The following is a 27,456-nucleotide window of genomic DNA, read 5'->3' as shown; positions in this document are numbered from 1 at the left end:
TCTCTGGAAGCCTTGTAGAGCTGAGGGGAAGTTCTATGGCACCTGTGGTGGCACAGCAATGGGTAAGAGGTTCAGGACATAAGAGTCTCGAAGCCAGGCTGTGGCTACAGCAGGTTGGATGCCCCAGGTTATAGCAGGAGAAGCCGAAGTCTTCTGGGGGCCAAGACCTCAGGTATGGGAGGCAGAGGAGGCTGGCCATGTGTGCCTTCTGCTACACTTAGAGCACCTGGTAGACTCAGGGGAGGGGTGGTGCAGCAGGCCAGGGACCACCAGCTCAGCTGCAGAAACCACTGCCCCAGTCACTAGGCTTACAGTTAGCATCTCCTCTGCATCGTAAGTACCAAGACCACATTTGGTGCTTCTCCAGGTGGTCCTGGCAGCAGGGACCACGTGGGCCTTGCACTCAGCATAGCAGCCTACCCTGAACTGCTTCTCTGGCTCTTGTTGCTGATCCTTGCTACAGTTCTTATCCTGGGGACTCAAAGACACAGGAGATCCTTCGTGCACTGGTTAGTTGTATGTCAACTTGACACAAGCCAGAATTATCGGAAAGGAGGGAACCTCAATTGAGAAAATGTCTCCATAAGATCCCGCTAGAAGGTATTTTCTTAACTAGTGATTGATGGAGGGAGGGCCCAGCCCATTGTGGGTGGTGCCATCCCTGGGCTGGTTGGTTCTGGATTTTATACAGGCTGAGCAAGCCATGGGGAAGCCAGCTAGTAAGCAGCACCCATCCAGGGGCCTCTGCATCAGCTTCTGCCTCAGTATTTCTGGTCTGTTTGATTCCCTGACCTGACTTCCTCCAATGATGAATATGGAAGTGCAAGACAAATGAACCCTTTCCTCCCCAACTTGCTTGTCTGTCATAGAGTTTCACTGCAGTAACAGAAACCCAAACTAAGACAGTGGGCAATCACCAGCTATTTGTATCTTGGCTCATCTGTTTTGTTGTCTGTGGTTATTTAACTATTTAACCTCAGCTCCTACGTGGGAAAGCTAGAGGCTGCTCCTGGGAGCGGTGCCTCTGTAGTCTCCATGTGGCTGCCACAAAACTGCAGAGAGAAGGTTCCAGGCACTTGCCTAGGAAGCCACTGGATACAGAGGAACAGCAAAGGTTCGGCGACAAAGCCGAGGTGCCATGGAACTCACTTGGGTCCCCTGACTCCAGGCTCTTCCAAAGTCGACCATGATTCTCAGGCCCATCAGCTGGGATCCCCGTGCACCCCCTCTGTGGTCCAGGAGACCCCCTGGCACACTGCTAGGCTTCTCTGTGGCAATGGCATGTCTAGGCTGAGCTAGTTCGATTCTGCAGATGAGGAACTGGCTAGGAAGATGTGGGCAGGTCTGGGAGCAGCTGGTTTCCGGGATGCTCTTCCAGTGTTTAGGTTCCAGGTCAGCTGCTTGATCTTCTATGTCTCCCTGCGTCCCCGATGGAGAAGGAAAGGTAAGTCATCCTAGTCTGTGGGACATGGGGACACAGTGCCTGCCCAGCCAACAGAAGGATCTGAGCCGTTTTCTGGTGGTGACTTTGAATACGTCTCCAAGTTCATATAATGTTCCTGATACTAATCCTTGCTGAGGTAATGGATCAGCTATGGATGGGATCGTTCAGTAAAATGTGGGCTCAGAGAGTATTTCCTGTGCCAGCCTATACTCTGGGGGCTTTTCCCTAGTTCTTAGATGATTCTGGCATGCATGCTATCGGCTGAGATGTTGGGGGCCACTCAGCTACCTTGGCATTGGGGTCTTAGTGAGGGGATCTCTCTAGAGATCCCAGGTGGTGATCAGTTGTGGGAAGGATTGTGGAAGAAGGAGAAATCTTGTATGCTCCATGCAATAGGGTGGTAGGGCCCTAGGAGACACCCTCTAGGAACTTAAACAAGGATAAATGATTGGAAATAGGAGATGCTAGGAGATGCTAAGTGGCATTAGCCCTGGGTATGGCCCCCACAACACTGTCATAGGGATTAGGGGTTAAAGGTCATCTTCAGGTGTCTAGTGAATAACAGGACAAAAACCATACTAAAACCAACCAACCAAATATCAACACGCACGCGCACACACACACACACAGAGAGAGAGAGAGAGAGAGAGAGAGAGAGAGAGAGAGAGAGCAACCATATCTGCTGTGTGTGTCGCTTAAAGGAACTAGTAGCACAGGAAGAGGCTCTCTGTAGCAGGAGGGAAAGGACTGATCTCCTAGGCAGACAGCCGGAGATTGAGCCCCGAGTCCCCTTTGAGCTTGCTAACAATAAGCTCAAAACACTTCTTCCTTTTGCGGTGCTGAGTATGGAGCCCTTAACATGCTAAAAAAAAGCACTCTACTGCTCAACTGGATTCTCAGCCCTTTTAGCACATTAAAGAGGTCTTGGCTACTTCCCCAAGCTGGCCTCAAACTCACTACCTGGCCTTGACCCTGGGGACCCCCTGCTTCGTCGCCGTGATTACCTGGGACCACAGCTGTGCACCACTCCACTTGGCATACGGATGTCTTTATTTTCTGTGGGCCTCAGTCTCCTCACCTGTAGGAATGGAGCGATGAGTGTTTTGATGTTCTAGGAGTCTCATGGACAGATGAAGGTGAAGTACCTAGTATTGCTCTGGCTTGCAAGGCCAGCAGTATCGGGTAACAGAGTCCTCAATCCCTACTGACCCTACTCCCAAGGCACAGATCCCAGCGGTGCCGGGTCCCAGCTGTGGCCACCCCTGTGCTGCTCAGCCCGAGCCAGATCTGAGATCCAGAAAGTGGCAGGCTCCAGGCTCCTGCAGTGCCTTCTCCCTGCCCCATCCCCCCCGGCTTTTTAATGAGTTTTGTATTTTCATCAAATCATTCTTCCTACAACACAGGGCTGGGGGGAGGCTAAAAATAGCTCCCCTCATCACGTGACAGCTCCAAATGCGGAGGCTCCCAGCAAAGGTACAAGTGCGACGCCCTGTTTCCTAGGAAATGAGAGTCATCGTGATGCCTGGGCTGCCGCTGCCACCAACGCAGCCAGGGCTGCTCACAGGCACATTGTTTCCTGCGACAGCCCCCACTGTGACAGGCTCGGGGTGGGGGAGGAAGGGCAGGCCACCACCTCAGAGTTGACAGGACCATAGCCTAGTGCCCTGGGGTCCAGGAGCCACTGCTCCCTTTCAGAAGTGAGGGGTCAGGAAGGTGACAGCTGTCTTCTCTGTGAATGGTCTGGCCCTGTCCCTCCTCCCACGACAAGCAGGACAGTGTCCCCCTGAACTCCTTGAAATAAGTTATTATGATTTGTGAATGACTTTAATATGTTGGCAGGCAGGCAGGCTTCCCATTCCTGCCCAAACCTTCACAACCTCCACCTACCTCCCAGACTGGAAGGTGACTCCCTGTCACCTACAGAGCTGGTTCTCACAGGCTGCATCCCAGTCACAGAGTCTCATCTATCAGGGCTGTGGCTGGGTTGAGGAATTTGCATGTCTAGGCTGTTCTCATGTAATTCAGGGCTCCTAGGAAGAGAATGAGACTCTAGATGCTGTCTGCCATCTTTCTCAGGACCTCTATCTTCCCACCCTTTCCTCTCGCCTTTCCTTGCAGCAGCTGTAGTTAACTTTACATCTTGGGCTCTGCAGGAGACTGCCAGCCTCTCTGCCTTGCCCTGGTTCTTGCTGCCTGGACTGCCCTCCCTCCAGTGCCCACTTAGCTCGCTCTTAACTCTGACCAGTCGTTCATCAGAGGCTCTCTGCCTCTCCGCAGTTTTGGATGGTAGGTGCTGTCAATGCCCCAGTTCATAGATGAGGAAACAGACACTTGATGGAAAGTCACAACCCACTGTCACAGGAGTGGATTTAAGGTGGCTTGGATTTCAAGCCCCCTTGTTGACTACCTCGGGATGCATTTTCTAAAGTTTCACTTACCTCCGCACTTCCCAACTCCCAGAACAGTGGCCCGTTAACAGATACATTGTTTCGTTTAGATTCTCTGTGGCTTAAAGACTTTGTCCAAGTCACCACCTGCACCCTAAGTGTTGGAAACCAGGGTCTGCCATTAGTAAGAGCGCAATAAGCATCAGATTTCTGTCTAATTGACCCAACAGTGGCTGCGCCATTACTTGTCGGGAGAACAAAATAAATGGCTGCTACCAGGTCACTGTCAAGTGAACACATTGACACGGGTGGACAAATAAGACCCTACATTCTCTGCACATGTTGGCTGGTTGAGTTAATGAGTTGACAGCTATTATCAGTACATGTTGTCTGCATAAATTAACGCATGTGGGAATGGCCTAAGTAAGTACTCATTCAGCATTGAATAGAATACCTGACTGATAGAGAATAGAGATGGTAGAGAAGGGAGTGCATAGATTTGGGAGCAAGAGAGGTTGGGGTGGTGAGGTGGAGGTGATGTGGGGGGCCGAGAGATGGAGGAATAGGTACAGCTGAGGTGGGGGATGGGTGAATGGATGACTTGATGAGGGCAGGGGAAATAGTTGGTTAGGTTAATAGATCAAGGAATCAATCAGGGCAGTGGAAGGAAGGAAATGCTTAGATCAGTGGTTCTCAACGTTCCTAATGCTGCAGCCCTTTAATACAGTTCTTCATGTTGTGATGACCCCCAAACATAAAATTATTTTCATTGCTGCTTCATATCTGTAACGATGCAACTGTTATGGCTCATGATGGAAACTCTTTTTGGAGATAGAGGTTTGCCAAAGAGGTCACAACCCATAGATTGAAAACTACTGTAGGTTTAGATGGGCAGGCGGGTAGATGGGCATATAGATGGGGGATGAAGGAGAGGTGGATAAATGGATGGATGGTGGATTGATAGATAGGTAGGCGAATGGATAGATGGAGGGATGATACAGAGGAGGTGGAGGAGGAACAGATGGTTACAGGAATGGATTTTGTAGGTAAGTAGAGAGGGATGGAGCCTGGGGAGTTGGGGAGGTCACACTAGGTGGGAGGTAGACCTTGACATTGTCACCATGGGACACTGTGATGTCGTTTCTGCCAGATGGATGATGAGTGTTTTTCTCAGGCCCCTGGGGCAGGCTGTGTCTACAGCTGGCAAGGTAGCCTGGGTGCACTCTAGGCCACCAGCTCTGACTTTCAAAGCCAGGTGGATGATACCGCTGAACATCAGGAGGGGCGTGGAACTGTTTTAAATGTCAAGATGTCACCCAGCTGCAAGGCTGGGGCTCAATGGCTGTCATGTTCCTGGAGCACTTGTTGTAATGATTAATTATTTTCCCTCTCCTGACGCGGTGCCTTGCGAGGAGAGCCAGGGAACTTGGCTGGAAGCCCGAGCCTGGTGAGCCACAATTGAATTCACTAACAAGCCAGAAGTAAATTAACCCTGACCCACCAGGTGTGTGAGGTGTGCACGGAAACCTGCAGACTGGGCTCCTAGCCCCAGCCAGGTGCTGCTTGGTTCAGAGACCCTGCCAGGGCTACAGGGCACCTGCAGAGAGTCCACAAAAGGAAGCCAAGCCCGGGAGGATGCCTGCAGTTGGGGAAGGCCAGGTGGTTGGTTTGAGAGTTTCTTGACATTGATCACTCATTTTTAAAAGTATTCACTGTGTGTGGAACATTCTAGAAAAGCTTCACTTCAATTCTCTCGTGGCATCCTTTCAACAGCCTTTAAATGAAAAAAATTATATATAATATACATATGTATATATAATACACACATATCATATACATGCATATAATACATATGTTATATATAATACATACATATCTTAGTATTAGAGTGTATATGTGGCTATGAACCACAGCAGGCACATGGCGCTCAGAGGACTCATGTCACTGCTCTGCAGCAACCTTCTGAGGCAGGCTGCTCTCCTCACATCCTCATTTGGCAGATGACACTGAGGGACAGAAATCGTTGTAGACATTGTAAACCATGTCTGTGATTAAGTGGTGACATGTGACCCCTGAGACCAGATTAGAATGGAGACAAAGCTTCCACCTGGCTCTGGCTGTCTTTGGGGTATGTCTTTCAGAGTCCTGGCAGGAAAGGGTCAGGCTGTCTCCAGGACATCATGTGTGAAAGTCACAGAGAGAGAGCAAGTGCCCTGGAAGCCAGAACTATCTCAGCGGTCTGCCTCTGCAAGCTGCTTCTGTCCCCAGCCCCTTGCCTGCTGCCTAAGACAGCATGAATGAGGGAGGAAGAATGACCCAGCTGAGGCCAGCCAGGCCTCAGAGTTCCAGTGACAATGATAGATAATGGTCCCTGAGAAGGGATGGGGCTTTGTTTTGCATCTATGTTTGGAACAATGGCACAATCAGCAGCCTTGGATTCAGCAGAGAAAGCGGAACAGACTGGCTGGGAGCCCTGCCCTCACCATCTTGCTGACTGAATCTTCCCACCCAAGGGCCAGCATTGTGTTAGACTCCACCTGTTGGGACACAGTAAGGTCGCTGTCTTCTCTGGTTTGCACATACCCATGCTGTGCAGGGACTAGCGACCTGATTCTCAGTCTGCACTGCTTTTGTGTGACAACACTTTTCCTGGGGAGACACACCACTTCTTGGCTAGAACAAAAGAGTTTTATTGGGGTTACTTACAGGAGCAGAAATGACTCAAGGACCATGCCAGCACGAGTGACAGCTCACAAAGCTAAAAACCTAGACGAGCACACTGCACAGCCTGCAGGCAGCTCAACAGGTAGGAGAGTCCTTCCCTCAGTTGATCTAGACCTCTCCCAGGTGTCTGGGCTGGTTTCTGCTTCCTCCAGGAAGCTGGTCTGGTCTGAAAGCCTGCTTTGCAGCTCAGCTCTTCTGCATCAGAGGGGAACTCTCTCAGCTTTTATTGCTCACTCTGGCGGGAAGGGGGCTAGTGAATCTGGTCAGTTTTAGGGACTTCCTGAAGCTATTTAGAATGATTTACCTTCCTGCTCAAGGAATGTTCTGTAGAATGAAATGTTTTAATCTCAGAAGAAACTGTTACACAACAACTATAGAAACTCTTTCAGAAACACATGGAGATCCTTCCTGGCCTCCTTTGAGAGCCCTTCTATTGTCAAGGGATTCCTGGCTGCCTGTTGCTCTCCTGTGCATGACTTCATCTGATCTATTTCTCTCTTTTTCCCTCTCCTTCTCGTTCTCTCTCCCTCTACTTCCTCCTTACCCTTTCCATTTCTCCTTCTCTCCCTCTCTCCCTCTTTCCCTCTCCTTCTCTCTCCCTCTTCCTCTCTTCCTGTCCCTCTTCTTCTCCCCTCCTCCTCCTGAGACAGGGTTTATTGGTATAACAAAACAAACCCTTGGCTGTCCTGGACAGCTTTGTAGACCAGGCTGGCCTTGAAACTCACAGAGATCTGCCTGCCTCTGCCTCCTGAGTGCTGGAATTAAAGATGTGCACCACTATGCTCGGCCCTGTGCCATCTCTTATGAAATGACATAGGTCAGGGTCCCTTCCTGGAAGTAAACTTTCCATGCTGGACTTTCCAGCTAAGATAGGTGCTTCTGTTCTTTATAAATTTCCCAGCCTCAGACATTCCATCACAACCACAGAACAGAATCCAGACAGCACCTTAGCTAATGCTACTTGATCCCTGCAGCTCAGCTGGAAACCCAGGGCTCCAGTGCTCATGCTAGCTAATGCTAAGGCAGCGTCTTTCTTACAGGCACAAAGCCAGAGGTAGGTGTGTCTTCCTGGCTCTGTGTCCCTTCTCTGGCCTCCACACCCTGGTGGGGGCCAGCCCTGTTCCAAGAGCTCTCCCTGATTCATTCCAGCCCCTTCTGTTTCTTTTAAATACAATAGCCCAAGTTTGCCCAACTAAATGGAACTGGGGCTGTTTCTCCCCACTACCTCTGCTCTTCCAGTGACAGCCTGTTTTATTAGGCCCAGTGGAAACAGAGCCCTTTCCACAGTGGGCAGCAAGGCCCACAAGTGAAACCTTGCAGCCTCACCCGACCCATATGCATCTTGTTCCCTGGCTTCAGTCTGCTCCCGTTTTCTTAGCTCCAGCCTCCAAACTCCTGGAACCTACCAGGCATGTCCCACTTTAGGGCTTCTCCTTCTGCTTTTCGTGTTGCTATCTGCATGCCCTCTGTCGAATGCCCTTCAGGACAGACAGGACAGCCCCCAGCTTGTGATAGTCATCCTGCCTCGGCCTCCCCGAATGCTGAGGTTGCAGGTTTGAGTCACCACACTTGGTTCTCATATTTCACCTCATTTTGCTGTTTGTTTGTTTGGTTGGTTGGTTTTTGGCCACAGTTCATGTGCACCTTGTCACCGAGTCCTGCCCTTCACTACGTATTTAGTACAGCACCTGCCTCCTCTTCTGCTGTCAGACTCCCCTTTCCATTTTTTTCCGTAGCACTTACTGTGTGCAGTCTAACACTGCAATCTCCCTGTCCATCAAAAATAATAGCAAAACACCCATCTATTACTTGTCTATTGTGTTTACTGGAGTAAACACATTTCATTACGTGTTCATTAGAGGATAGCTTTGAGCAGTCTTGGGCAGTCTGTTCTCTCCTTTTAAGTGCGTTCCAGGAATCAAACTCATGCTGTCAGGTTTAACAGCAAGCACCTTTATCCATCTGAGCCATCTAGCTGGTTCCCTTGTAGTTTTATTTTTCTCTTTCTTTTTCTTTTTCTTTTTTCTTTTTTCTTTTTTCTTTTCTTTCTTTCTTTCTTTCTTTCTTTCTTTCTTTCTTTCTTTCTTTCTTTCTTTTTTTTTTTTTGAGACAAGGTCTTGATATGAGCAGGCTGGCCTTAAACTCTGAGTCCACTCACCTCGGCCTTCTGAATGCTAGAATGATCAGCTATGCTACCACGCTCTGCTTCACCTGGTTCCAGCCTGCCCCTTGGAAGCAGAATGTGAACCCCAAAGGATGAAGCTGTTTACTGTTTGCTCACTGTCCTGGGAGAGCACTCTATACATGGCACATACGCAGTAAATATCTTTTGGAATGATGGATGTGATGTTAGGATGCTGTGGCCAGGCTCCCTGTGAGGCAAACTGTCACAGGTGTGAGCAGTATGCCCAGCAGAGAGAGGCATAAACATGCTTAGGGCAACTTGGCCTATGGCCAGAATATGGTGGGGAAAAGGATGCTGGAGTCGGGATTGGAGATGCTTTGAGGAGCTTGTAGCAGGACCAGAAGTCAGATAGAAGGGGATGCTATAGGTGTCAGGCATGGTCCAGAGTGGGGAGCCCTGAAGGAGTAGAAGAGAGAGAAGGAAAGCCAGACTTCCCCTCCCATAATCAGGCTGCTCACATAGGGAGCAGGAGGCCTGCCACCAAACAAGGCGCCTGGGTCCCCAGCAAGAACAGAAGTAGCCTCTCAGAGCTCCTGAATGGATGAGGGCAGCCAGGGGTATGTTGAAGATCTTGGCATTCTGAGACAGTCGACTGCAAGTTTGTGTCAGCTCTGAATTCAGCCTTGGGTACCACCTATGGAAGGAAGCAAAGAGGGAGAGGGAGGAGGTAGATGGCTGTGGGGAGGGGCTGTGCTGGGGAATTCTCAGGAGGGAGGGAGCTGAACAGCTGAGTGTCAGGGGAAGGTATGACTCTGAGACTGGGAACCAGCTCTCTGGGGTCACTCTGCGTTCTAGCAGAGCTTTCAGTCACAGTAAGGGCAGCAGTCGGGCCACTTGTAGCTGGGGGCCATTTTGCCTCTACCTAAAATCCCACCTGCTATGGACTGAAGATTTGGTTGGCTTCTGTGTCTACCTGCGGACATCCTAGGGGCTGGTTTAAAAGATAGAAATTGAAGGTAGTTAGGGTGGAAGCCTTGGGATGGATTAGTGTCTGTCTGTCTCTCTAGCTGAGACAGGGTCTCATGTAGCCCAGGCTAGCCCCAATCTTTATAACCAAGGATGTCCTTGGTGTTTTGATCCTTCTACCTCTACTTCCAGAGTGCTGGAACCACAACTGGTTTAGTTGGTGAAACACTCCCAGCTATGGATTAGCATATTTCTAAAAGAAAGCCTGGATCCTTCCTGTCCCTCCTGTCATGGGAAGACCTGACAGAAAGATACTTTCTATGAACCAAGACTTGGGTCACTAGACTCCAGATTCTTAGGGTTCTGGGTCCTGGGCTCCTCAGTGGCTAGAGCTGTCACCAGCTAGTTCCTGTTGTACAAAGGCTGTCAGGTGCCTTGTGTTTTGTAGCTGCACCCCACACAGACTAAGAGACCCCTTTGCTTAGAGGGGACAGTGGAGGGAGGCACAGAAGGTCTTCAGAACAGGGCTGCCCCAGAAGGCATTGGCTGGAACTGCTGGGCCCTAATTCCTAATCTCCTAATTCTCTGGGAGGGATGTGTGTGTGCATGTGCGTGTGTGTGTGTGTGTGTGTGTGTGTGTGTGTGTGTGTGTGAGTGTGTTGGGGCGGGGTGGGGGGGCTTGGAATTGTGATATCTAGGAACCTCCTGGGAATTTATGAATCACCAAGGCTCTGAAATGGAACATCAGCTATTCAGAACAGTGGGAGTCAGGCTCAGAGCCTCAGGCCCAGGATCTAGGACAAGAGCAGAGATATGAGAGCAGAAGTAACAACTGCTGGTGGGACTTCCCATGTGGATATCCTTGTCTCCATCTGCGTGACCCAGTATACTGAGAGTGAGCTGTGTGTGCGCGCGCGCGCGCGCGCGTGTGTGTGTGAGCATGTGTGTGTGTGTGTGTGTGAGAGAGAGAGAGAGAGAGAGAGAGAGACTGTGTACTAGGCAGTCACTGCTACTGAAGATAGAACAGCAATTCTATTTAAATGGGTGTCTGGTGCTAGCCACTTCTGTGCTGTGCCTTCTGGCATTTAAGCATATTGGGAGTCTTACTGTCTCAGCTAATGGAGGCCTTGTGCCTTTTTAACTGCTGTTCACTATTCCACTGCGTATGTGTGGTATGGACTATCCAATCATTCCAGGGCATGGATATTATTCCTTTCCTCATGGGATTTCAACATGCAAAACACACTTGGAATATTCTTGTATAGACCTCTGCACATGTGCAACACACATAGTACAGAGCATAGACCACACCGTGACCCATTTTCCCTTCCTCTTCTCCTGTAATTTCCGTAGCAGGAGTGTAGCTCCTGTTCCACTGCTGTGGGCTTAGCCACATGAGCTACTGAGAGGATGAGGCTACAGCCAATGGTAGCCAATTCTGAGCTCAGGCTATCAGAGACCTTGAAAGTCTCCAGGTGTCCCCCTGTCTTTCTGCGATCCCAGAAAGACAGTCTTGGGATCTGGACAGGTCTAGCCTGGAGCAGCACATCTGTGGCCACACTGTCAGGAGGCAAGGAAAGAGATATAGACAGTTTTCTCCGTAGAGGCTCTAAGGACTACAGGGTGACCACGCCTGACATGGGAATACACCATAGCGCAGCTCTGGAAGCTATTGTGGCATCATGTGCTCTGAGTTTTTCCAGGAGGAGACTGAAGCACGTGGACCAAAAAGCTATGAACGGTGAGTGACCTTTCTTAGAGCCCTGCTCTTGAGAAAAGGTGAACTGCTTTCAGCAGACACTGTCCATCCACGCAGAGCTCCAGTCAGCTAGTTAGTGTGAGTTAGTGTGACTCGAGTACACCTGCCTGGTTCCTGTGTGGGGAGGTGGTGTGGGCCCCTTAGGAAACAGAGCCTCAACAGGCATACGGTGCATGCATGCACGTGTAGGTAACCACTCACCTTTTTTTTTTTTTTTTTTTTACAAGGGGAGGAGCCTTATGCAAGGCTATTGTGTCCTTGGGGCTCCCCCCTGGGAAGGCCAGATGCAGAGCAAGCAGAATGATGAGCCCTTGTGAGGTCTGATCCCAGGAAAACACTGCCCCTTCCTGTGCTCTGGCTTCCCTCCCTCCACTAGATCTCCTATCTTGTGTGTGCTCCATGATGGGGCTTACCTCAGTGTGATATAATTGACACCCCTGGGGGGGGAGGCCTGACCAGAGCATGTGCTATCCTCTCAGTTCCTAGGAAGCGGGCTGAACAAATTCTTTCCTTTCAATGTTCCTAGCTCCAGAAATGTGTTTACAGCAGCAGGACTAATACAGGGTGTGGGTGGAGGCCTTAGGAGCGCCTGTATCAATGTGGCACCCATTTACCTCAGCCCTTCTCAGTAATGCAGCTTTGGGATTAAATATCCTCATGGCCACACTCAGGCAGGATAACCCCTTGCATCTCTCTGGCCACCAATCATTGATCTCTCTCTCTGTCTATGCCAGTCCCTCAGTGGCCTTTCTAATCTCAGGATGCCACGGGTACTCGGGCCCTAGATGGGATCTCATCAGATGGAAGCCTGTGGAGTGAAGGATTTCCTTTCACATCAAATGTGACTGGTTTCCATTCATCCCTACTTGTGGCAGCCTTCCCACCTTGCCTCCTGCACTGATGGAAAGAGGAGATGCCCTAGGCTGGGTAGAGGGGTGCAGCCTGCCTCTTTCCCCAGCCTCACCCGTGAGTGTAGAGGGAGGAATAAAACTTGCTCCAGCACAAGGCCTGAGAAATTTGTCTTTTGTTGGGGGAAAGCCCAGATGGAATCCGGGCCTTGGAAATAGATCTCCTTGCTGGCTGTCCCTGCTGGCCTCTCAGCTCATCTGTCACTGTTAGCTCAGAGCTCATGATTCTGCTGGGCGGGAGAGCTTGCTGGGTTTGGCAGTGAACTGAGCTGAGAAGGATGTTCCCCCCAGAAGAAACTTACCGTGTCCACAGACATTTGCAATGGATGCTGATGCTGGAGTCAGGCCAGGGATGACTTGTATAGGGGCTGGAGCGGTGTGGGCCATCACGCTGGGCCACAATTGTAGACATCTGTGCATCATTCACAGAGAAGAGCTGAGGCCAAAAATGACTCCAACCCCCCTGACTGTCCTATGAGGAGCTGGTCCAGCCTCTGCTAGGAATCCTTCTATGTCAGTTAGTGAAGGTTAGCCTACTCTTTTTTTTTTTTTTTCTTTTCGATTGCTGCAACTGCACACAAGGCTTCTGTATTGAAGGGTATGGCCATTGATTGATCAGCAGGGATAAGAGATTGGTCATTTGTAGGTTGTTAGAAATGCTGCTTGCAAAACCCTACCAGTGAGTGTGAATGCTCTGGTCCTGCTGCTTTGGGAAGGAAGCAGAAGGCACTTTATCCCTATTTTGAACATGAGGAAGCTAAAGCACAGAGAGGTTAAGGGGCCTACCCTATATCACACAGCTAAGAAGCAGCATAGCTGAATGCAGACCCAGGCTTGTCCAATTCCGAGTCTGCCCTTGTAACCTCTGCCTCCCTTAGGGAATTGCAGAGGTAGAAAGGGCTGCAGAGACCTCCGGGAGTGTGTTAGAGGCAAGCTGTTAATGAGAGAACCAAAGAGCTGAAACTCCAGCACCTCAGACACGGAGGCAGGAGAACAGTGTGTTTGGGGCCATCCTGGGCTATACAGTAAGACACTGACTCAAAACAAAACAAGTAAAAAGACCTTAACTGACCCTCTATCCCTGAGTCTCTTAGAGTTTCAGATTGACACCAATCCTCCGTCCACATGCAGCTTTAAGGAACCACAGAGGGATGGCTTGTGCTGGTGAGGGATAGCTCACCCTCTGGGGCTCATTGCAAAGCCTTTGGCTTTTGGTTCTCTGCTTCCGCCTGACATAAGCAGATAATTATAGCTGCAGCGGGTCCTTCAGCTGGAGCAACAACAGCAAGCTGCCCCCTCCCCCTTCCCTCCCTCCTTCTGGCCCAGGCCTTGGCTCTACTGACCTCCCTCTGGGAAGCTTACTGTCAAGGCCGGTAGCCTGAGCTCGCTCAGGCCTCAGCTCTCAGCTCTCATTCTGCTGTGATGACAGCCCCTGCCTGGGGCCTCAGTGGATGCCGGTACCAATGGTGGTCTCCCCTCTCCCTCGTTTGAGTAGTCAGGCATGTAGGAAGGCCAGGCTAGGGGGCTCCCTCTGCCCTGTGGCTCCTGGCAGCCTGCCTCCAAAGGCTCCAGCCTTGGCTCTCCTGCATGCAGTGCTCTAGGCTGGGCCAACACTAATATTTACATTCAAAGGCAGGCTGTGGCTCAAGGCCACTTCCCGTCTCTGGCCCTGTGGCTCTCCTGTGCCAGGGAATGGATTTGCAGAGCAGGGTGTGGGGAGATGGCTTATATATGGTGAATGGGAGCCCCTAGGATGATAGGAAGTGAGCCCCACAGCCTCAAATAGAAAGACAGACAGACAGACAGACACCTAATGACAATGACAGCAGTGACTTAGAATGTGCTCACCTATGTCAGATGCTGGAGGATCACTCCACTGGGCTCTGAGGTTGGGTGTTTTAGAAAACAGAGGCAAAAAGAAGCAAGGTCATCCAGCCAGGAAGCGGCTGCTTGGGGTCGTAGACGAGCTGTAGGATTTCTAAAGGCAGAGGCCTGGGTGGTCATCTGGGAGCATGCTGAGTTCAAGGCATTAGGGACTGGTGGGGGTTGGATTGTGCTGGCCAGGGTCCCCCACTCCGTCCAAGGTTATTGTCGCCACAATCTGTTGTGAGCCCCTTGGGGCTAGCTTGTCTGGTTTTTGAGAGAAAAAAATCTTATCAAGTTTGTTTCTAGAGTTGGGGGTTAAGGGGGCTGTATGTATTTATACACCTACAGGTTTTTATTCCAAGTGTTCCAAAATTTGAGCGTTGGCAAGGTGTTCCTTTTCTAAAACAACACGGCAGGAGCCAAGTCAAACAGGCACTCTGGTGACAGTTCTGCTGGGACTACTGAGCCCAAGTGTTTGAGTTTACAGGGTTTCCTCCAGCCCGAGGAAGGGAGAGATGTCAGCCCACAGGCCACCAAGAGCAGGTACAGGCCCGGGTGGGTGCCCACTGCCATCCAGAAATGCAGAACCCTTGGCTTTCTCCAGCTAGGGTCCTGTCTGTGAAGTGGAATGCCTGCTGGGTCTGGAGACCCTGGTAATCCCTGTTCCAAAGACCACGAGCCCACTTTGAACCCTGAATGGCTGTTATCTGTTGCTGGGAGAAACTACAGAAGCACTGGGGAGTGGAAGTCCATTCCCTCCTCTTTGCTACCACTCCCTTTCCTTCCTCTCCTCTCTCCCCTCTCCTTCCTTCTCTCTCCCTTCCTCTCTTTCCTTTTCCTTCTCTTCTTTTTTTGGGGCAGGGTCTTACTGTTTGGCCAGAGCTGGCCTTGAACTCTAGAGTCAGGGAAGGGCTCCACTTCTCCCTGGACCTGGAGTCTAGGTCCTGCCTGACATCTGTGGTTGTCTGGTGATGGCTGAAGCCTGGTGAGGGTTGGCAGCTACAGCACCTGCATATGACCCCTCCCCCAATTATCTTATTTTTTTTAAATTTAGCTTTATATATTATTACTGTGTACATATGGCATTTATTTGTGTGGGTGTGAAAGGCAGCTCTAGGGAGTTGGTTCTTTCCTTCCCACTTGGGTTCTGAGAATTGAACTCGGGTCTTCAGGCATGTGCAATAAGTGGTTTTTGCCTGCTGGACCATCTCAAAGGCCCTCAAACCTTTCCCTGTCCTTTCCACCTTGCTTTTAGACAGTCTCCCTTGTAGCCAAGGCAGGCATGGACCTTGTTTTTCTCCTTCTGCAGCCTCCCTAGTGTTGTGTATTCAGTCTGGCTTGGCTGCCCGCAGTCCCTAGCTATAGCTTATCCTTCCTTGAAGCCTAGCATTGGGGTGCTACAAGCAAGCACCCCAAGAGGGAGGCAGAAGGAAGCTGAGCCTTCTGTTGACTTTATCAAGGTGATGATGAAGGTAAGCCAGACTCGGGTACCCAAAACATTGTCTGCCTTTGATGGCAGGTGGAGAGCGAGGAGTCAGTAAGAGCTGGTGGGTGGGGTGGGAGGATTTCTCTGAGCATCTTTGGGAAGTGTCACCCGCAAGGCTTTATTTTCCTTTCCCTGCATCTCTCCCCTCTGAGGCAGAGTTCCTGGAAAGGAGCTGTGACAACAAAGGCTGATTAACAGACCAGAGCAGCAGTGATGTAGAGAGGTTGGAATGTTACAAGTCCTGAGCCAAATTATCTTGGGGCATCTTTAGTCCTCCTAACAGCCGTTTATCATCCTCCTCTGTAGGTGACCTAAAGTCATTATGACCATAAAGTAAATCCTTAGGAATGCTTGAACAGACCTCTGGTTTCCACCGAGCAAAAGGGCTTGGCTGGCATCTGAGTCTACGGCAGTTTCTCCCCTGCTTTGCTATAAGCCGTGTTCCCACCGACGTCTTGGACAAATGTCTTGGTTTATGGCTTGCTTTGCTATGTTTTTATAAAAAGTCTATTAACTGCTGCATCACTGGAATGTAGCATTCAGGGAAGCCTGGATCTGTGTTTTGGGTCCATACCCACTTGTATTTGGCTATTTGGCTCCAGAATAAAACCTTTTTTTTTTTTTTTTTAATTTTGAGTTGAGCTGTTTCTTTCTATCATCTGTAGGTACCACAGATGATAGACCCTTCTTTGGGCAAGACCTAGGGGCTTGTTGGAGGTTGATTGAAAGAGTTGGAACCCAGGCTCCAACCCCATGTGCTGTGTGGAAGGCCTGATGCCCTTGAGACAGGTCAGGGCTCTCTGCTTTGCTTTGAAGCTTCCCCAGTAAGAGCCACTAGGCTACAGAAATGACAGAAATCCCTGTGGGGCTCCCAGGAATGCTGGGAACAAGGACAGCGAGCCTGCTCTGTGGCTACTCTTGTGCTGCTGGACATGTCTTGGCCAAGAGAAGAAGACACATCAGCGTTTGCCACGTCCTGTGAGGGGTCATGGGTGGCCCACCTTACAGGAGCTGAGGTCTGCAGCTGAACGGAGTAGTTCTCACACAAGGCAAGTTGTTGCAAAGTCTGGGCTAGACGGCAGGCCCAGCTGCAAGAGGAGGTCTGAGCTCCACTGAGTGTAAGCATAGCTTACCCAGGGACCCTCAGAGCTGCTGGCTGCAGCCCAGCCAGGAGGTCTAATGCACTCAGTTGCTTTACAGCCCACATACAGGGAGTTTTAAAAGCTCCACGGGGGTGTGCAGCCAAGCCCAAGACTCATGGCTTCAGGGTAAAGTTAGCTAAAGAGGAAGTCTTACTGAGGGGCTGGCTGAAATAAAGCCAATAGGCCTTGAAAGTAGGCAGTTGGCTTGTGTCACTACAGGAGGGAGGTTCCTGGCATCAGTCTGAAAGCTACAGGCTGCAAGTGTCTCCCCAGCTGAGACCAGGCTGTAGGCTAGTCCCTAGGTACGTGTCTTCTTGCCCATGGGGATTGCTGGCTGCCACTGCTCTCTCTAGTGAGGCTGTGGAACCACATTCTAAGTGAGGGGAAAACTGGCCTGGAGCCTTCCTACTTTTGGTAAGATTATTTCTAGATTATTCTTACTCTGAGTTGGCAAATATGGCTCCTTAATGCTGCCATTCAAAGCAGCTCAGACTCAAAGCCGGGCTAAGTTCCTGATGAGGAGCCTCTCAGCCAAGCCAGACCACCACTCTGTCACACTGACAAAGTGACTTGCAATAGCTGCAGAGGTTCACCCTCAGAGGGGAGGAGGAGAGACTCAAGGGTGGGAGGACTCATTTGGTACTAGGCTGGGAGAGGGCTTAGAGCACAAGCTCGACTATTTGAGTTCAAATCCCCAGTAGATTCATAAAGCTAGGTACAGTGGTGTGCACCTATTCAAGCGTCCTCTGGTGAAGTGGTGGGTGCAAACAGGAGAACACCTGGAAGCTATAGGCCAGCTAGCCTCAAGAACACAGTGGCAGACAGCAAAGATGTCTCAAGCAAGATGGAATACAAGAACCAACACCTGAAACCTCAGGTGACATCCACATATGCATTGCCATGAATATATGTATGTACACACACAAATACCACCACCACCACCACCATACCACCACCACCATATGTATGTTACACACATACATACACACCACCACCACCAACATACCACCACTGTAAGACTATGGAGAGCTTTAATTTACCAGAGACACCCCCTCACCCCTGCCCCCACAATGACCCCACGCAGCCCGTTCAGCGAGTTTTTATACTGTTTTCAGAGTAGCAGCCATTAGGCACAATGTCATTGGCAGAACAGTTTGACTTTTAAACTGATTGGTCTTTAGGGAATGAGGTGCAAGGACTTCCCTTGTCTGGAGGTGACCAACTGTTAGTTGCGGAATGTGCTCTGGGCCTCCCCCACCCATAGGTGGCGGATGGTCCGGTCCCAGGTGGTCTGAGGAATGAAATTAGTCTCTGCCCTTTGGAGGGGAGGGGTGCCTATGTGTTCTATGACCTTTCTCTTCCAGGAGGAGAGGGGTATGGTGGAATTTTCCAAAGTTCCCGAGCTGACCTCTTCAGTACCACCACCATCACCATCACTACCACCTAGCTATTACCACCCAGGTAATGCTGGGCTTTGGTCTCTCTCACCATCTCCTTTGGCAGTTTGATGTCTTGGGATATGTGCTAGTCAGTTCTATTTTCCTATAGCAAAAGGCCAGAGGTTATATTAACTCCAAAGGGGGGCGGGGAATGAATACTGTAGTTTGGGAGTTTGGTCAGCTATACTCTGGCCCTGTGGTGCGGCTGTATGCCATTACTGGAGTGTGCATCTAAGGAAGCCACTCATCGTGTGGCAGTCAGGAAATGAAAGCGGAAGAGGAGGGTCAGACTTCCCAATACCCACTTCAAGCTTTCTCTTAAAGGCTCCAGCCGCGCCCAGTGGTACCAAGCTGGCAACTGAGCCTTGACTAATTGGGACTTTGGGAACATTACATCTCAATATTATGGCAGGACATGAGGCGGGGGGGGGGGCACGTCATGCTTACTCCTGATTGCCAGCTTGATCCGATGTAAAACCACCTAGAAGACACTTGCTGGGCACGTCTGTGAGGTTTCCCTGAGAGGGAAGATTCACCCAGGATATGGGTGGGCAGCACCATCCCAAGGGCTGGGGCCCAAGACTGAATAAAGAGGAAGAAGCAGGCTCGGTAGTGCATTCATCTCTCTCTGCTTCTGACTGACTGTGGGAGCAGTGCAGGCAGCTGCCTCAAGCTCCCGCTGCCACGCCTCTCTAATGAGATGGACTGTACACACTTGACCTACGAGCCAAAATGAACCCTTCCTGCCTTCCTTACATTGTAGGCATTTTGTCACAGCATTAAGAACGGTGACACATGCATCTCTTTATATAAAGGTTAAAAGCAGCTGGCACAGATCTGCAGTGTAGAGGTTGAGGTGAGCGTACCCTTTAGTGGGTGAGAGGTTATCCTTTCTACTGAGAGGGAGACACACGAGGCAGAGCCTATGTCTTGCCTGTGGCTATTTCTCCACTAGTGTCTTGTTGCCTGAGAGACTATTCCCACGTGATAACACATCCCCACAGGTGAATTTCAATTTCCCGTGATACTGTCATCCTCACGAGTGCTGATGTAACTCGGAGTGTGGGTGTGGGGTGGGACGGGACGTGACTTTTGAAGTGTGATCAGATGTGTTTGTGCTCCTGGTGTGTGGGGTTTTTTGGCCCTTCCTCCCTTCTGATTCCTGTACACACTGCTGAGCTCATCGCCTGGGGAGGGCATGACTAAGCAGAGACTCTGAGAGCAAGGTGTGTCAGTTCTCAGGTTCGGAAGCCTGACCTGGGACCTGGGGGCTAGGAGAGGGATGTGGGGCGAGGGTGGTATCGGTAGGAGGATGGACAGCTTAAATTATGGGCAAGGGAAGCTGAAGAGGTTAGCTTCAGGTGTGGGTGTGGGAAGGAACTATCTGGATGGAGGAGGCTGAGGGAGGGAGTACAATGACAGAAAGATGTCCTGGTGAGTGTTCAGCAGCCAGTCCCTCCTTGAAGGTACCAGGGGGTCACCAACCAGGGAACTCCTTCACACCTGAAGACTCCACACTGCTACCTGCACGGCAGCAAGACCCTGTGGCTGGCTAGGGAGACCCTTTGGGGGCATGGTTAGCATACTCATCAAAGGATGAACTTTCACCAGTGTCCCATATGGACAATACCCTTTGCAGTATCTGAAGCTCCTCGGATACAAAATGTATGTTGGTTCCCTAGACACCTGTATGTGGTGGTATCGATGGAGAAGGCAGAGCCTCCAATCTAGCTGGAACCTGCCCTGTTGCTCCCTGAGGTGGAGGTTACAGACTGGACCAGACCAGACCATGTATGTGCTCTCTGGAGCTTTTCTGTCTCAGCACCGCCCCCCCCCCCCCATAGCATGCTGGGAAAATGGGCTTCCAGGTCCTGTGAGGCTGGAGACCCAGCTCCGAATTCACCTGTGCCCTCTGTCTTGGGTGAGCCCAGCAGCGTGTGAGCCAATGTCATAAGAGTCCTCCTTCCCCTGCTCTCTCAGCCCTGCCAACCCTCGGGAGAGTTTCCTCCCAGCCAGCTGTCCATAGGGTGGGGTGTCCCAGCTGTCATTGTCCATAGCTCATGCCACAGGAAACAGATGGGACAAACACAAATAAATGGTGAGGATTTCAAAGGGTCGGGAAGCTCAGAATCACGTTGTCAGGCCCATGGCTGAGGGCTTCCTGGGGATAGGTCTGAGAACATGGAAGCCACAGCTGTGTGAGCTCCTGGGATGTGGGGGTGGGGCTGGGCAGGTCTAGGCAGGGAATAAATTGTAGACTCTGTAGGTCTCACGTGGGGATTTCGATGAATTCAGAGAATAGGATGAGACTCAAATGCCCTCAGTGTTGCCTAGGATACAGGGGTATGAAGCAAGTCCCGTCTGGGAGGTTAGATAGGGCACCCAAGAACACACTGCTATCTGGAGACCAGAGACAGACCCAGGCTTCTGAGATAGCCTCCTACACACCACAGCCTGGCCAGAGTCCTTCTCCCACCCCACAACCTCAAAAAAATAGAAAAGGCATAGTAAGGAACAGTGTGTGGCTTTAAGAGCTCTCCAGCTGTCCACATGGCTTGAGATAAGATGGATATTTAAGACTTACCCTAGGAGTCTCAGCCATAGGGACAACTGGTGGAGATCACACAGATATGCTCTGGGCTGAATGAACCCACTCAGGGTTTACAAGATACACTTGAGGCAGTATCTCAAGCATGTTTACTAAAACATGTACATGGATTTGATTCCATTCTTGCTGGAAAGGCACAGGAAGGACTTTGCTCCCTCCCTAACATTTGGCAATATCTGAGAGATATTACTCACTAACTAATAACTGTATGAATCCTGAGTCTACCATGCCTACAACTAAACTACCTAGAACCCATAGCTGGAAGATTGCTAAGGGACATTCTGGGTCTCTCCCAAGCCTTGGCTTTAGAGAGCAGGGAGGAAGTCCTTTAAGAAAGTCCTGTAGTTACATCCTGATCCCTAGAACCATGGATCAGGAGGGGCTTGTGGAAAGCCAAGGGCTTGTATCCCCATTTGGCCACTTCTTCTTCTGTGGATCTACTGTTGTATGGGAACCTCATGGAGAATGGCATCAGTCCTCTGATGATCTTGGAGGCAAGCAATGTCTCAGCCATTTTGTAGAGAGAAGATTGAGGTTTGGGGAGTTGACTTTGTCTTTGCTTTGGGGCCAGGCTAAGAAAGGAAGAGTCCATGAACTTGGTACATATGACTGAAGAGTCGATACCACCAAAGAGCTGACAAACCTAGGAGGCCGCTTCTTTGACAATCTTTGATTTAAAAACTTGTAAAAATTCTAGCCCCAACATCTATGACTCAAGCAGCCCAGGTACACAGGCCCCCGGAGACCCAGTGGTCAGCACCTACTTCTGATTGGGGCAGGGGAGCACACTTCCCCACCAGCTCTCCTGGCTTCTGACTTATGCCCCATTCAGGAGGCCTGAGGAGTAGTTGCTTGCTGGGCTAAGCCAGGATGCGGTGGTGGGCGAGCTCTGCCCGGCAGACAACCTAACCTGTCTGGCTGAGCTCCCAGCTATCCAGCCTGTTCTTATTTACAGCCGCCAACTTATATAGCCTTCCCCCTCCTGCTTAGTTCAACCCTGACTGCTTTCAGGCAAGCCTCCGTGTGAGGTGATGCTTTCTGATAAGCTGAGGCCCAAAGAAGATAGGACTTGTCTTAATCTCATGGCCGGAAGCCCTGGCTTAGCAGGGCTTCTGATCCAGACACCAGAACCAATACTCTGACCCACTCTGCTGCTTGCACACAAGTAAGCTTTAAAAACCATGTAGGCAGGAGCTCCAAATTCCACCCCCACACCCCCGTGGCTCCTGTAGACAAAACCCCAAAGTTCTCCAACTACAAGAACACAGCCTCTCATCTGCTTTTCCTGCCCGCTGGCTCTGCTACAGCCCTGGTGTCTCTTTTCTGTTTCTCCCAGCCTTTATTGAGATATAATTCATTTATCTTAAGCCTTCCTATTTGAAGCCTACAGTGGAGTGATTTTAACATCTGGGTGGACTTGTGCGGTGATTATTACCATCCCATCAGAGATCGTCTTTGTCCTTCAAGAGACCGAGTCACCATTTGCAGTCACCACCAGCCCCCTGCACTAGGCAAGCACTGAGCTACTGCCTGTTTCTATAGACTTGCTGTTCTGGGCATCTGTACACCTGCAAGCTGTGGTCTTCTGTGTGTGACTGCTTCTTTGATATTTCAAGATAATATTTGGTTGTATGGACGTCATGGGTGGGTTTCTTTTGCCTTGATTCTACTTTGGGATTGTCATGGATAATGCTGCTGGAACTGTTAGTGCTTCCTCAGTGGCGGGGGGGGGGGCTTTCTTGTGAGGTTCCTTGACAACACTGAGCATGCTTCTCTCACAGAAGCCTTTGCAGATGGGGGGGGGGCAACCACCCCATCATGGAAGCTTCTTGTTTGCTTACCAAAGTCCGCATCACACCTCCACCTGTGTTGCCCCCTAAGCATCCCTTGCTAGGCATTCTCACCTCTTCTCAGCTTTAGCTCTGAGAGAGGGAGGGGCTGATCTCACGCTGTAGCCTAGGCTAACCTGGAATTTACTACACAGCCCAGACTATTCTGGAACTTGCAGCAATCGACTTCACTGACCTTGTCATTCCTGAGATGATTACGCACTTGCGTGAGCATGCATGTTTTTCCCTTTAATTCATGAGCGGGACATAGCACGGGAGCTGTGCTCTCCTGGGTCTTGCTCTTCCGGACCTTCTGGCTACATACCTAAGGTCCTCAATTAGCACCCAGGGTGCAATCCAGCGACTGAAAGAGAGAACTCGTGACTTGAGTGAAGCTGCTTCCGATGATTCCAGACCTCTTCCTCCCGTGTCACCATACGGCTTCTGGGTTTCACCCCCATTCTTATCCACAGGTGTGTGGGGATCAAGCAACAGCCCCGCAGGGCATCGTGGCATGAAGCAAAGCTTCCTGGCTCCTATGAGTGTGTGCCTGGGCTGGAAAGGTTACTGGAGTGGTTAGGGTCTGAGCTTGAGCCCTGGAGCTCTTAGAAGCTAGGCTGGCTACCTTCTTCAATAGGCCAATTAATAAGAAATAGAGAAAGCAGAAAAAGATTTTTTCTCCCACTGTGGTCATATCAGGAAGAAAAACAAAGAGGTCCAATTATTCAACAGTTCCATCTTCAGGGTTCTGACATGAGGTTTAAATAGAGTGAGGTACGCATGGCTGATCACAGTGGTTGTCCCCCGACTCCCACCCTATCCCCCACTGCAATACACATTGATCCATCCTTGTCTGGGTTCTGGTGTCCCCTGTAAGGTGGTCTGACAAGCTATCGGAAATCACAGGCACCCCCTCTGGCTGGCAGCAGGCCCAGCCTATTCCTTCTTCCAGCATGAGGTGGTGGTGGTGGTGGTGGTGGTGGTGGTGGGAGTTGCAATTCCTTGGAGGCCGTTGTTTCAGTAGTCTGATAGCCAAAGGAAGGGTATGAGCTTGGCATCAAAATGCGCCCCCCCCCCACCAGAACAGTTCTAGGAGCTGTTTTGATCTCCTTCGTGCCCAGTTGTATTCTCTTTGCCTCTGTCTTACTATCTGTGCAGTGGGAGAGTTAGATGGTCCTCCTTCCTGGGAGGTTATGAGCCTCACCAGCATGAGCAGGTGAGGATCACGTCAATGCCAGCTTTAATGTCCTCGCTCTGTGTCCTCCCAGAGCTGACAAGTGAGGGGCCAGAGCTGAGAGCTGGACAGGATGGAGTCCAGAGTCACCATAGCCCCTGAGTGGGCTTGGGGAGGGCATGAGGACACCCCATTTGTCTAGCAACTTCCTCTCAAGAGAGACTCAGATAAGAGGTCCAGCCTGCTTCCTTCCTGTCTTCTGGGATCCCAGCTTGTTTCTGTAGCCTCCTCCTCTGTCCTCCTCCTCTTCTCAGGCTTAATTGGGCAGCTGTGGAGGCTCCACAGGCACTTAACCTTCTCTGAGGCCTCTGGGGAGAGAATTAGCGCTAATCCTGTGCTGCCTCCCTGCCTGGCTCAGGAAGTGTCAGAGGGCAGAGCCAGGCCACTGCCTCCCAAGGAGACAGAATCCATGCTCCTATGTCCTGTAGCAATAGGGGACAAAACCCAGCCAGTCACCTTCCTCCTGCCTCCTTCACCCTCTGAGCCCAGCCCTGTCTGAAGAAAAATGCAGTGGGTACCAGAACAGAATTGTTTTTCTAGTGAAGACATCAGAAAAAAGCTAGGGATATGGCTGGGTGGTAAAGTGCTTGCCATGTAAGCATGAAGACCTGAGTTCAGATCTTAGCACCCAGAGGATGAGTTAGACACAAATCTGTGATCTCATCACTAGGGAGGCAGAGACAAGGGAATCCCTAGAGCTTACTGACCAGCGAGCCTAGCCCTACCCATGAGCTCCAGGTTCAGAGAGAGAGAGAGAGAGAGAGAGAGAGACCCTTTCTCCCAAACCTAAGTTGAAGAATGACTGAGGAAGACAGGACCTCAGACTCCGGCCTTTGCACACGCGCTCACCCCCACATGCACTGCTGCATTCACAAAGGTAGAGGGTATGCTACAGACCCACTCCCGTAGCCCTCAAACGGGCAAGCTTTTAATAACATGCTGTTTAACCCAGCATATCTCAATATGATCTTTCGATATATTATTAATATGCATAGGTACGTGTGCGTGCGCGTGCGTGTGCGTGTGCGTGTGTGTGTGTGTGTGTGTGTGTGTGTGTGTGTGTATGTGTACCATGTGGAGACAGAGGAGGACAATGAGAATCACATCCTGTCTTTTTTCTTTGAGGCAGAGACTGTCACTGAACCTGAGGTTCTCCAGTGACCCACGAGCTCCTGGAATCTGCCCATCTCAGTCATCCAGATTCTGGGGCTACAGAAAAACCCATCTATGCCAGCTCTTTATGTGGATGCTGGGGATTTGAACTCAGGTTCTTGTTATTGCATAGCAAGTGTCCTTACCGAGCCATCTCACCAGCCGAGTTTTCAGCAAGATAACCTTAACATTCTTCATTGTATACCAAACTTCTAAATTTGACTTATGTCCTGTAGGTTGACTGAAAAATCTCTGCTTGTACACTCTTGGATCTGTGCTTATCTCTCATAAAGTTGAAATAATTTTTTAAAAAGTATCCGTCATCCCAGAGTGACAAGTTTTCCATAGTGGTACCAAGCATCAGTGTTTCGGGTTAATTTTAAATTAATTACAGTGAGATATTCTGAGTGTCTCAGCTCATCAGTTATACTCATTAAGGTTTAGGAGGCCTCATGGAGCTAGTTGGTACTGTATGCGACAAGGCAGTGCAGGCCATAGTCTAGAGTTCCAATAGCTGTTCCTCAGCTGGTCTCCCCAGAAAAGTGTGAGGTAGGAACTCAGCCTCCAGTCTGCTGTGTGACTGTAACTGTCTTGGTATCTCTGAACCTTTTCTTTCCCAGCTGTGAAATCCTTTCATTCAAATGCAGTAAGTTCTTCCCACTGCCCCTGGTTTGACCTAGGTTCTTGGAGTTCATTGTGCAGGATCCACTGTGTCCCTTACATGGTCCCATTCTGAGTTGAGACAACAGCATGACAATGACAATCATGGCACTAATGTTTGTGGAACCCTGATTACGTGGCAGGTATTGCTGGGAGTCCTGATACCAGCTAACACCTTTGGATACCAGATACTTTCAGGGGTGGCACCGGGCTCTCCCGTGGGAAAATCTGACTGCACAGAGAACCTGAATCCTTTGCCTGAGGTTACTCAGCTTGGTGGCAGATGGATTTGAACTTGGGCTTCCCTGATGTCATACAGAGTCTTGCATCACCCCTTGATCCTGTGAGGACTGGAATCTATGGGGTGGGAGGGTGGGAAGAGAAAGGAACAAATGCAGAGGGGCTTCATGGTAGAGAAGGACCTTCCTTCCAGTATCTCCCACGGCTGTGTTAGGGGCTATCTCTGCTCCAGATTTGGGGTGGAGGGAGGCCTGCAGTAAGGTATAATGGACAATGTGGCCCAGCTCAGATCTGCCCCGCAGTGTGGACAAGTCTGGTCACAGTTGCTGGCACAGCTAAGCCTGTTCAGCCAGTGTGTCACGTGGGCTGGGAACAGCAGCTGAGCTGAGACCCAGGACCTGGGCCAGGGACCACAGCCAGCAAGGCATCAGGCTTCAGCTTTGAGTCATGATTCCACCTCTATTTATGTGCTTTCCCAGTTGGGGCCATGTCTTACCCTTCCTCTGACCCCTTTGTTCTGTCTCCTATTCTGTCTTCTTCCCTTCTTCCACACCACCCACCTACCCACTTGGTATTTGCTAACCTTGACAAGTTCTGAGGATACCAAAAGATGCTCCAGTAATTAGAAAATATTATGGTTTTGTTGTTGTTGTTTTGTTCTTGTTTTTTGTTTGTTTGTTAGTTTTTGAGCCAGTTTCATGTAGCCCAGGCTGGCCACAAACTTGCTATATAGCCAAGGACGACCTTGAACTCCTGATCCTCATACCCCCACCTTATAAGAGCTGGGGTTAAAGATGTGAGCCACTGTGCTCCCTGTATGCAGTCCTGGGGATTGAACCCAGAGCTGTGTTCATGCTGGGCAAGAACGATGTCCACTGAGCTACACTCCCATTATGGTCTGTTTAGATGGACCCATGAATAAACCTGCAGTTTCAGACTACAGAGGAGACATGAACTCTTTAAGAGTAGTACTAGGTTTGGACCATATTAGATGTGTGCCATAGATGGAACCTCTAGAGACCAAGTTTGTAGACAAACAGTATGGTGGACAGATGTTCACGCCTCTGGTATACACAGGGATCCAGGTCCATGGATAAAGTATGTAGTTCTGGGACTCGTCCAGCTTTCGATCTGGCTCAGTTAGAGTAATGCTTGCTCAGAGTCTTTCTCACTGCTCGGTCCATCCTCTGCTCTATAGAAAACAAGCAACCATGGGAGTGGCTCAGGTGCTGTGGCTTACAAGTGCCATGTCCTCCACAGGCTGAGCCATGTGCTCCTCTGCTAGTGGTACCATTTCCAAAGGTTGTGGAACTCGTAGGAAGCAGAGCTGGTTGTGGCAGTTGGTCATAGGGTGCCAGCCTGGGGTGTTATATCCTATTTTCAACCCAAGCTCTCCCTGAATCCTGGTTAGCTGAGATTTGAGGAGTCCCACCTCAAACTTCCACAGTACCACACCTTCCCCTCCATCATGGACTATACACACACAC

At 50.3% G+C, this 27,456-nt stretch overlaps 2 long non-coding RNA genes across 3 annotated transcripts; both read right to left on the bottom strand.

The window, feature by feature from the left end:
- Positions 1-748: 748 nt before the first annotated feature.
- On the bottom strand, positions 749-4,562 carry Gm38867. The gene is made up of 3 exons (XR_869314.1): positions 3,332-4,562; positions 2,449-2,522; positions 749-1,419 (listed from the first exon to the last, which is right to left on the bottom strand). It is a non-coding gene; the product is annotated as a predicted gene, 38867 (long non-coding RNA).
- Positions 4,563-8,661: 4,099 nt separating this feature from the next.
- Gm33554 lies at positions 8,662-13,887 on the bottom strand. Of its 2 annotated transcripts, none has more exons than XR_377919.2 (3): positions 13,657-13,887; positions 12,616-12,725; positions 8,662-9,374 (listed from the first exon to the last, which is right to left on the bottom strand). It is a non-coding gene; the product is annotated as a predicted gene, 33554 (long non-coding RNA). The 2 variants fall into 2 exon arrangements; XR_377920.2 differs by having other exon boundaries at positions 13,676-13,887.
- Between the last annotated feature and the right edge of the window lie 13,569 nt (positions 13,888-27,456).

Source organism: Mus musculus, chromosome 6 (genome assembly GCF_000001635.26).
Source record: "Mus musculus strain C57BL/6J chromosome 6, GRCm38.p6 C57BL/6J".
Taxonomy (NCBI): domain Eukaryota; kingdom Metazoa; phylum Chordata; class Mammalia; order Rodentia; family Muridae; genus Mus; species Mus musculus.
The sequence above is the reverse complement of the archived record's forward strand: the minus strand, read 5'-3'. Positions and strand labels throughout refer to the sequence as shown.